Below are 9,655 nucleotides of genomic sequence, written 5' to 3'. Positions count from 1 at the left end.
AGCTGCAGAATTCTTAAGTCTGTGCACTTTCAGCAAAAATAGAGTTCTTTTCCTTGTCCTTCCAGATTCATAAAGATCTTCTCAATGAAAGAATGGTTGTAGAAAGAAAAAAAGCATTTCTGTACCCCATTCCCCCCCATACAGGAATAACATCCTCTTTGCTTATTCTTTTCAAAAAACTAGAGCATTCTTCTCTCTGCTTATTTATACATATCATCAATCTAGATATGACTTTTCATTAATAGCTACTAATAGAATGACTCTCCTTAGCAGAAGTCTTTTAAGAAACTAATGCTACTTTAAACAGCAGGAAAGAAGTAAATGTTCCTACAAGAAGGAAGCTAAAGTTTAAGTGTTTCTTACAACCATCACCTCTAGGATGTATCTTTAAGAACTATAAAAGTCAGCAAAACATATTCAGCCTTGACACTGCATAAAATCAAAGACATGGTATCAGCTACATCATGTAAACAGTTGGGATGTTGTCACTCCCATTCTTACAAATTGAAAAACGAACACTTTCTCCTTGACCCATATGAAAATTGAGGTTGCAGAGCAAACTGACACCCTGAAATTTGGAGAGACAGGCAAATCTTTGAAGTCACTGTCAAGATCTGCCTACCAGGAGTAGAAGCTGCTGAAGTCATGAACTGGTAAGAATGCTCAACGTTGATTTTCCATAAATGCACGAGGCTGAGTGCTTGACATTAATTTAAGAGTGAGAAAATCCTGGGACTGCTTTGTGGGAGGTAACACACTCAAGAAACCAACCCGGTTCTCATGTACATGTTTTCCAACAGGAGGGTAAGAGTAATCATTGTGCAATATACCCTGAGCCCTCTCTCTAACAAAGGAGTCCTCTGCAAAGGAAAGAAGATTACCTGAATAGGCATGAAAATTAAATGTAATGTTGTGTCCTTCATCCTAGAAAAAAAAAAAAAAAAAAGGAGGTTAGGGCAAAACTAAAAATATCTGAATTAAGTAGTGATTTTAGTTAATGTGTAGTATCAATATTGGTTCATTAATTATGAGAAATGTACCATATATACAATACTAATATAAATGTTAATAATGGGGAAACTGAGTGTGGAGTACATGACATTTCTTCGTACCATCTTTGCAATTTTTCCATAAGTCCACAGCTATTCTAAAATAAAACATTTATGTAAAAAATCATTAAAGAAACATCAGGAACAGAAGTCAGATCTAGGTGGCTCAGAGGCCATGATAGTATTGTTTTCCTGAAGGAACTGCTTAATTTCTATATAGATCCAAGCCCTTAACTCTTTAGTAGTGGATGGTTTATTTTTTCCTTTATCTAAGAAAACTCCAGTAGTAAGAGAGAGAGAATGAAGAATATTTTGTCTTTCTCTCTTTCTTTCTCTCTCCTTTTTTTAATTTTTTTTTTAAATTAATTTCATGTTGTAAAGACACTGGAATATTCGAAGCACTGACCATGTCTATCCATTCCATTGTTGCACCTTTGAGGTCAAGCAGAATGCTTCCTGCATGACAAGTATCCAAGCTTTCCTCAAATATTTGTTCCATGAAAAACTAAGTAATTATTGTTATTATTTTATTTTTTAACGTTTATTCATTTTTTGAGAGACAGAGAGATAAAGAGAGAGAGAGAGAGAGAGAGAGAGAGAGAGAAAGAGTGGGGGAGGGGCAGACAGAGAGAGGGATACACAGAATTAGAAGCAGGCTCCAGGGTCTGGGCTTTCAGCACAGAACCTGACGCAGCCTCGAACCCAGGAACTGAGAGATCATGACCTGAGTGAAGTTGGATGCTTAACCAACTAAGCTACCCAGGTACCCCAAAAATTAAGTACTTATTAACAAAATTAATAAAAACTAAAAACTGAGGGTGACTATCTCTACAATAAGTGCATTGAATCTATAAAACGCATACTTTCTCCAGATAATTGTATTTGTCTTTAGGTACTTCCTTTTCCCCCTGTTCTTTTCTTTCTTTCTTTCTTTCTTTCTTTCTTTCTTTCTTTCTTTCTTTCTTTCCTTGTTTTTATGTTCACTTATTTTTGAGAGAGAGAGAGAGAGAGAGCGAGTAGGGGAAGGGGCAGAGAAAGAAGGAGACACAGAATCCGAAGCAGGCTCCATGCTCTGAGCTGTCAGTACAGAGCCCAACGTGGAGCTCGAACCCAAACTGTGAGATCATGACTAGTTTCATAACTAGTTACTGAAAGAGTCTAAACTAGAATCGAGATATATTGACATTCAGAGATTTCCCCAGTTCTTTAACAGTATTTCTTCTTTAGAATTAGTTATATTGTAAAATAAGAAAGTGGTGGTATCTAATGAAATATTTTGATATAAATTATTACGTGATAAAATAATTCAGGTATAGCTCTTAGAAAGAGACCTCAACTGACACCAGAGGCAGTTGTTAATGATATAGGACACTGATGCTAATATTAAAACATAATTATCATCAGGAGGGCTATAGAAATATTTTTCTCCTAAAATCTTTAAAAGAAAGATATCTTTTGTTTGTAGCATGATTTAGGTAAAATCATTAATATGAGTATATTGTTTGTACTTTTGTTAAAGAGAAATAAATATTAAATATTTTCTGATAGAAACTAATAAGCATTAATCATAATAATTTTAGCAGTTCAAAAAAGTGACAAACATTGAAAAATGTTTTATTAGAAATGTTTCAATTGTCTACTATACAGTATGGTATGTTCTGGCATGGAGTTAATACTAATTATTTTAGAAAAATATAAAATCCTGAGTCAAAATGAAGTAGATTGTTATAAATGAATACTGGGGATCTAAATACTTTATGGCATTAAATGCTTAATCTAAAATATCAGTTGAATTTACCTAAATGTTATCTGTAATATTTGTGTCTCCTGAGAATCTCCTATTATTGCCAGAAATTACAAAAGGGTGTAAATAAGGTGACTTTGTTTTGATGTTTTAGTCTGTGATATTTCACCTCTCAAGGCTAATGTTTTCTATCACTGTATTTAGTCATTCAGTAGCTATTAATTATGTCCCTACAACATACCACGTAATGGGGATACAAAAGTAAAAATAACTGGCAGATATCACTGACCTCATGAATTTTAAAAGCTATGATAAGGACAAACAATAAACAATAGAAAAATTTTAAATATATAGGATGTTAGATGCTGATATGTGCTAAGAAGGAAAAATAATGCAGGAAGGAGAACTGAAATTTTAGACAAGGACCCCACAGTAGCTCTGTATGAGAAAGTGCCTTTTATAAAGAACTAATATGGAGATGAACAACAGAGGAGAAGAGAAGAGAAGAGAGAAGAAGAAAGAGAAGAAGGGAGAGGAGGAAGGAAAAGAGAGGCGAGGGGAGGGGAGAGGACGGGAGGGGAGGGGAGGGAAGGGAAGGGAAGGGAAGGGAAGGGAAGGGAAGAAGAGGTATGAAAGAAACTCTCAGTGGTTGGAGTGTGCATGGCTTGTTTGATATACTATGAAATAATCACAGTTTAGGGGAGTAAGCAAGAGAGACAGTAGTAGGAGATGGGTTCCCAGAAGTAAGAGGCAGCAGGAAAATCATGTAGGTACTCCAAAGTCATTGAAGAAATCTGTTCCTTCCTTTGAGTGATGTGGGAAGATGTGGGATGGTTTTGAGCAGAGACATAACATTAGCTATATTATATTTAAATGGTATCACAGTGTCTGCCATTTTTAGAGGACACTGAAAAAGGCAGAAGATGAAAGACAATTTAGAAGGCTATCTCAGTAATCCACATAAGAGAAGTTGTTAGCTTGGATCAGAATATTGGCAGTTGTAATGTGAAAAGTGAGCTTATTCATTTGAAGTTCACTTGAAGAACTGTTAAGTGCTATCAGTTCCTGGGTTTGAGGAGCAAGTAAAAGGTGAGTCAAAAATGACTTAAATAGGGGCACATGCAGTCAGCTAGGCGTCCGACTTGGGCTCAGGTCATGGTCTCACAGTTTGTGGGTTCAAGCCCCGCGTTGGGGTCTGTGTGTGCTGACAGCTCAGAGCCTGGAGCCTGCTTCAGATTCTGTGTTTCCTCCTCTCTCTGCCCCTCCCATGCTCATGCTTTATCTCTCACTGTCTCTCAATAATAATAAACGTTTAAAAACATTCAAAAATGACTTAAATATTTTGGCCTACATAACTGGAAAAATAAAGTTGCCATTAGCTAAGATGTAGACTATTAGGAGGTAAGAAGAAATTAAGAATGTATATTAGAACTCAGCTTTGGACATGTTACAGTTAGCATAATTATTACACTTCTGAGTACAGGTATTAAGTAAAAAGTTTAATATATGGATTTGAAGTACAGAGTAGAGGACTGGAATAGAAATATAAATTAGAAATCAGCATATAGGTATTTTTTAAAACTGCAAAATTGGGTGAAATTACCCAAAGAGTTATATTAATATTTAAGATGAAATTCAAAGAGTAAGTCTTACAGAAATTTAAATTGTAGTTGTTGCGGTGACGGGAAGTAAGCAGCAAGAGTAAGGTTGATGGAAAACAGGTGAGTGAGATCCCCTGGAAGTAAGTGGAAAAATTATTTAAGGGAAGAGAGAGTGATCCTCTGTGTCAAAGGCTACTACTCATAGGTCAAGAAAGATCAGGGCTGAGAAATGAAAATTGGATTTAGAATCTATTAGTGAGGTCTTTGGTAACTTCAATAAGAACAGTTTCTTTGTAGTGATATGGGGGTGGGGGTGGGAACCTTACTGGAATTGGTTCATTAGAAAAAAGAGAAGAAAGAAATTAGAAGTACCAAGTAGAGACAATTCTTTCAAGGGCGTTCATAGTAAAAGGAAAGAAAACGGCATAGTAACTATAACAGAAAATGGGCTAAGATAAAGTTTGTCATTTTTGTATTTTTTTCATGGGAGAAATAAATAACATATCTGGATACTATATTCATTTCCCCAAGCTTCTGAGACAAATAGTCACAAACAGGTGGTCTAAAACATACAGAAATTTGTCCTCTCATGGTTCTGGAGGCCAGAAGTCTGAAATCAAGGTGTTAACAGAACTGTACTACCTTGGGAGGTTCTGGGGAAAATCCTTCCCCAACTTCTTCCAGCTTTTGGTGGCTCTAGGTGTTCCTTGGCCTCCTTGGCTCTGTTACTCCAATCTCTGCCTCCCTGGTCATATTGCCTGTTCCCATTCCTGTATCTACATCCTGTCTTCAGAAAACTTGCCATTGGATTTAGGGCATATCTGGTGAACCCATGATGCTTTCAGGTGAAGATCCCCAACTTAATTACATCAGCTTAGACTCTTTTTCCAAATAAAGTAACATTCTCAGTGTCTGGGTATTAGGATATGGACATACCTGTCTGGATGGCATCATTCAACCCACAACAGATACTGATGGAAATGGTGCATCAGGGAGGGAAAAACTGCTGATGCAGGAGATATCTGTTAAAAATTGATATTCTTGAGGAAGCAAGAGGAGATGAGAATTAGTGCATGAGTTGAGTACATGATAGTCCTCCCATTTTAATGGGAAAAATCCTAAGATATACTGGTGGATAGATAAGTAGATGGGGTGATAGTTTGTAGAACTCCTCTGAGTTCTTCAAAGCCATTGTCTTAGGTTTGTTTGTTTGTTTGTTGTTTTCCAGAAGAAGACTTGAGCTGAAGATTTTTGTGAAAGCAACTTATTAAGGAAGTATTCTCAGGAAAGACCATTAAGAGATAGCTGGGAGGAGACCAGGGAAAGAGCGAAAGTAAAAAAAAAAAAAAAAAAAAAGAATCAATCAGGTATAGTCCCATAAATATTCAGCCCGATCTTGTAGGGGAATTCTGGAGTGTAAATTAGGCCTAAGACTTGTCCTGATCAAAGGCAAATGAGCTGGACTTTCATACAACAGTATTCGTCACTCATTGTTTAAATGATTTCCAAGGGTGGCAAATTCCCAGTACTTTTGTTACAAAACAGGCTCCATTATTCTTGGGTAGTCCTCTGGAAAAACAAAAAACAAAAAACAAAAAAAAACCCAGGAGCTTGTTGTGTGACATGAAAGCATTCTGCAGTTAAGGGCCTACAAACAAACAAAATGGATCAGAATGTTTCTCAGAGAAGCATGACATTGTTCAATATAATCATTGAGAATGAAAATGAGAAAGAAGATATTGGAAATTGAGAAAAGAGAAGAAAGAATGAAAGAGTTGTCTCAGTGGGTAGGTGTGAAACTGGACTAGGATGGTAGAGACCCTTGGAGAGACCTAAAGACATGCTACATTCAAAGTGAGACCACTCATCACAGTGTGAATTTCCTCAACCACATTCGGCATGGAGTACGGAGAAAGATGGATTTAGCTAGGGTTGTGGTTTCACCAAAAGAGGATGACAAAGACAGGAGTGATGAAGTGGATAGTATATGCGAAAGAGATTTACTGTGGAATTTAAGTTGGGTAAAGTGAGAAGACAGGCCATGTGGAGAATGAGGCATCATGAATAAGTTAGATAAGTTGACTGAAAGTGGGTTCAAAGTTGTTGGTGTTGGAGTGTTAGTGGAAATAATCTAGAAAGACATGAAATGGCAACAGAAGAGCTGAATATTTTAAATTGTGCTTAGAAAGGTATTGAGGGGCGTCAGGGTGGCTCAGTCAGTTAAGTGTCTGACTCTTGATTTTGGCTCAGGTCATGATCTCACAGTTTGTAAGACTGAGCCCCATGTGGGGGTCTGCTCTGACAGGACAGAGCCTGCTTAGGATTCTCCCTCTCCCTTCCCCTCCCCTCCCCTGCTCGCTCTCTCTCTTTCTGTCTCTCTCAAAATAAATAAATAAACATTAAAAAAGATATTAAGATAATGGTAAGACAGAGTCAGAGACAGGATCAAAGAAAGAAATGGCTGAGATAGAATGGAAAACAGAGTAAGAAAAAGAAGATCAAGAAATCAGGTTGTGAAGACATCAACAGGAAGATGTATGTGGGTTGAAATCACCAAATATTATATAATAAGAGTAGTATTGGAGAATACGACGTTAAGCCTGGAGCTAAAATCTAGGAACATGAGGCAGTAACTCAGTTAGCTATTCAAGAAGCTGTAATGGGAGGTGTAGTTTGATTATTTGAGGTTTAGGCTGGATATTCCGAGGAAGCAAAAACCAAAATATTCTAGATACTATAATGGAGAATAAGAACCGTAATTACTTGACCTGCAACCTAGCCGTGTGAGAGCTTTGGGAGAGTAATAAATTCTATCTTGGATGGGCTTGAGGAGAAACAACAGCATCAGAGGGAGCCAAACTTCAGTTACTCCAAGAAGAAAAAGAGAAGGAAGAGAAGAAAAGAGGAGTTTGGTGACGATTTGCTTCGAGTTTCAGAGAATATAGTGAGCGTTTTAGGAGATCAGAGGGGCAGTTGTATAGAAATAGTAGAATTAAGGTTTGGGAGATGAAGGGAAATTTGAGGGTCTTGAGCTACTTGTGTGATGGTCATAAACAAGGAGGAGCGGCATGATTACTTTAGACAAAAGGGACACAGACAGTGATGAAGGGAGTATGAATGCTGAGTTGGGGAAGGCTCTTAGAATAAGTAAGAGATACAGGCTTCCACTTGGCTTCTGCTAATGTTGATGTAGACAGATGTGCAAAGGAAGTATTGATTTTGCAGAGAGGTGACCCCATCTAGCATGAGGAGTCCTTTTTGATGCCTGGTGACCATGGCCTGCAGAGAGGGCTCTTACTCTGAACACTAACTCTATCTTGGACTTGGCCATCATCTATAATTTGGAAAAATTGGATCAGATTCAACCACAGAAACTTTTTTTCCTGAGAAAATGGCACATTCTTTAATATGTCATTACAAGAGGCTACTTAAATTTTATTCTTGCTAACCAATTTCATATATATATGTATATGTATATGTATATATATATATACATATATTTATACTTAAAATATATATATTACCATGAAATTGATTGATTGTATATACTGACATTTCCAAATCCTGATTCTGAGTGTTTCTTCTATAACTAGAACATTACCCAATGTCATTAATTCCTCTAAGTACTGTAATTTGAGGAAATCATCATCTTTTCCGCTTGCTCTATTAATTTTGATTCTTCAAGTGTTAGTTCTTGTGTTGGTTGAGTCGTTTCTCAGTGCTGGCTATCGGGTATTCTCATTTTCCTAGGTGAGATTTCCATTTATTAGACTGCCTTGCCTGCAGTATCCTTTACACAGCTTGCTTGCAGGTAAAGACCTGGCAGCAGGAACTATAGCTTTTGCTTGATCTGTTTTCCAGGAAAGTGACAGAGGGGTGGGAGAGGCAGTGGGCACCGCAGGTTAGGACCAAATCATCTGGGAGTGAGTACCCCATTTCTGCTCAAATTCCTAAACCCTGTTCTTTTGCCTGTAGGTGTCTGCCTCCATGGCTATTGCCTGACACAAGTCAGCAATGGACAGGGGAGATTTTTCCTGGCCACCTCTGTGGGCGTAATCAAACTAATGACAGCTTTGGCTGCCACTGCATCACCTCCTGTCTTCTCTGCAGTTTCTCTCCACTAGCCTTTACTTACAGAAGTAATACATTGGCACACATTTTAAGCTTTGGATTTCTTCTTCATATTAATTTTGCCTATTTTCTCTGTATGAATGATCATGCATAGTTTATGAGACACTAACTTCTCTTCTTGTTTCCCAACGCACTTCGGTGTTTGAATTTTTTAAAATTATTTTTAGAAATTTGGTGTTGGGTAGGCAGGCTTAACAAGTGCTTGCTTAATCTTTGCATACAGCTGGAGACTGTCTTTCAAGAAAAAGGGTGAGCACTTTTGTGAAGCTAGAAAAGGGAAAGGTTTTCTATACAGGGAGAAATTCTGTAACTGATGTGCACAATTTGAGCTGTTCATACAGATTTGGAGGGGTCGCTATCATAACTAATTATAAACAGAGCTTTGTAGACATCACTAACAACCTCTACCAATATTCTTTGTAGTATAATTTAGCAGAATTTCCCTTTTTTGTAAATACTTATTAAACAAATGCAGGATAGATAAGAAAGAAGGCATTTGTGATCATTGCCAGCCACTATGTAAGTTGCTGAGGCCATACTGAATACAAGAAAATTGTGGTCTTTATTTTAAGTAGTTATTTTATTTTAGAAAATTTGTTTTTATTATTTTTAGAGAGATAGAGAGAAAGCAGGGGAGGGACAGAGAGGTAGACAGAATTTTAAGCAGGCTATGTGCCATCAACACAGAGCAGGGCTCCAACTCATGAACCATGAGATCATGACCTGAGCCAAAATCGAGAGTTGAATGCTTTAACCAACTGAGCCACCCAGGTGCCCCTTAAGTAGTTGTTTTAAAAATATAAGTAACAGTAGTAAAATGTAAAATTATAGATTCAACTCTTTGTTTCTTAACCAGTGTGGAGATGTGATGAAAAGCAGACTGTTCAACATTGTATGCCGTATTAATCTTAGGAAATGATTTTATTTCATAAAAGTCACACTGGGGTATGTTTCTGGTGTCTGTTACCCATCAAGGAACAGCAACAACAACAACAAAATAAGTCAGAGAAGCAAGTATACTTAAGGAGCTGTCATATGGAATAGAAATTTTAAAAAGTGGTCACCTTTCCCTAAAATAGAAGCAGACTTGAGAAAAGGATATCTCTAAGGTTTATCTGTTTATTTGCAGT

At 37.2% G+C, this 9,655-nt stretch overlaps 1 long non-coding RNA gene across 1 annotated transcript in view; it reads left to right on the top strand.

Annotated features, from left to right (window-relative positions):
• Positions 1 to 279: 279 nt before the first annotated feature.
• Positions 280 to 9,655, top strand: part of LOC123580187 — a 29,350-nt gene continuing 19,974 nt past the window's right edge. Inside the window, exon 1 of the long non-coding RNA XR_006703258.1 lies at positions 280 to 653. This is a non-coding gene — a long non-coding RNA (uncharacterized LOC123580187). The remainder of the gene's footprint in view (positions 654 to 9,655) is intronic.

This window comes from Leopardus geoffroyi, chromosome A1 (assembly GCF_018350155.1).
Source record: "Leopardus geoffroyi isolate Oge1 chromosome A1, O.geoffroyi_Oge1_pat1.0, whole genome shotgun sequence".
Taxonomy (NCBI): Eukaryota; Metazoa; Chordata; class Mammalia; order Carnivora; family Felidae; genus Leopardus; species Leopardus geoffroyi.
The sequence above is the reverse complement of the archived record's forward strand: the minus strand, read 5'-3'. Positions and strand labels throughout refer to the sequence as shown.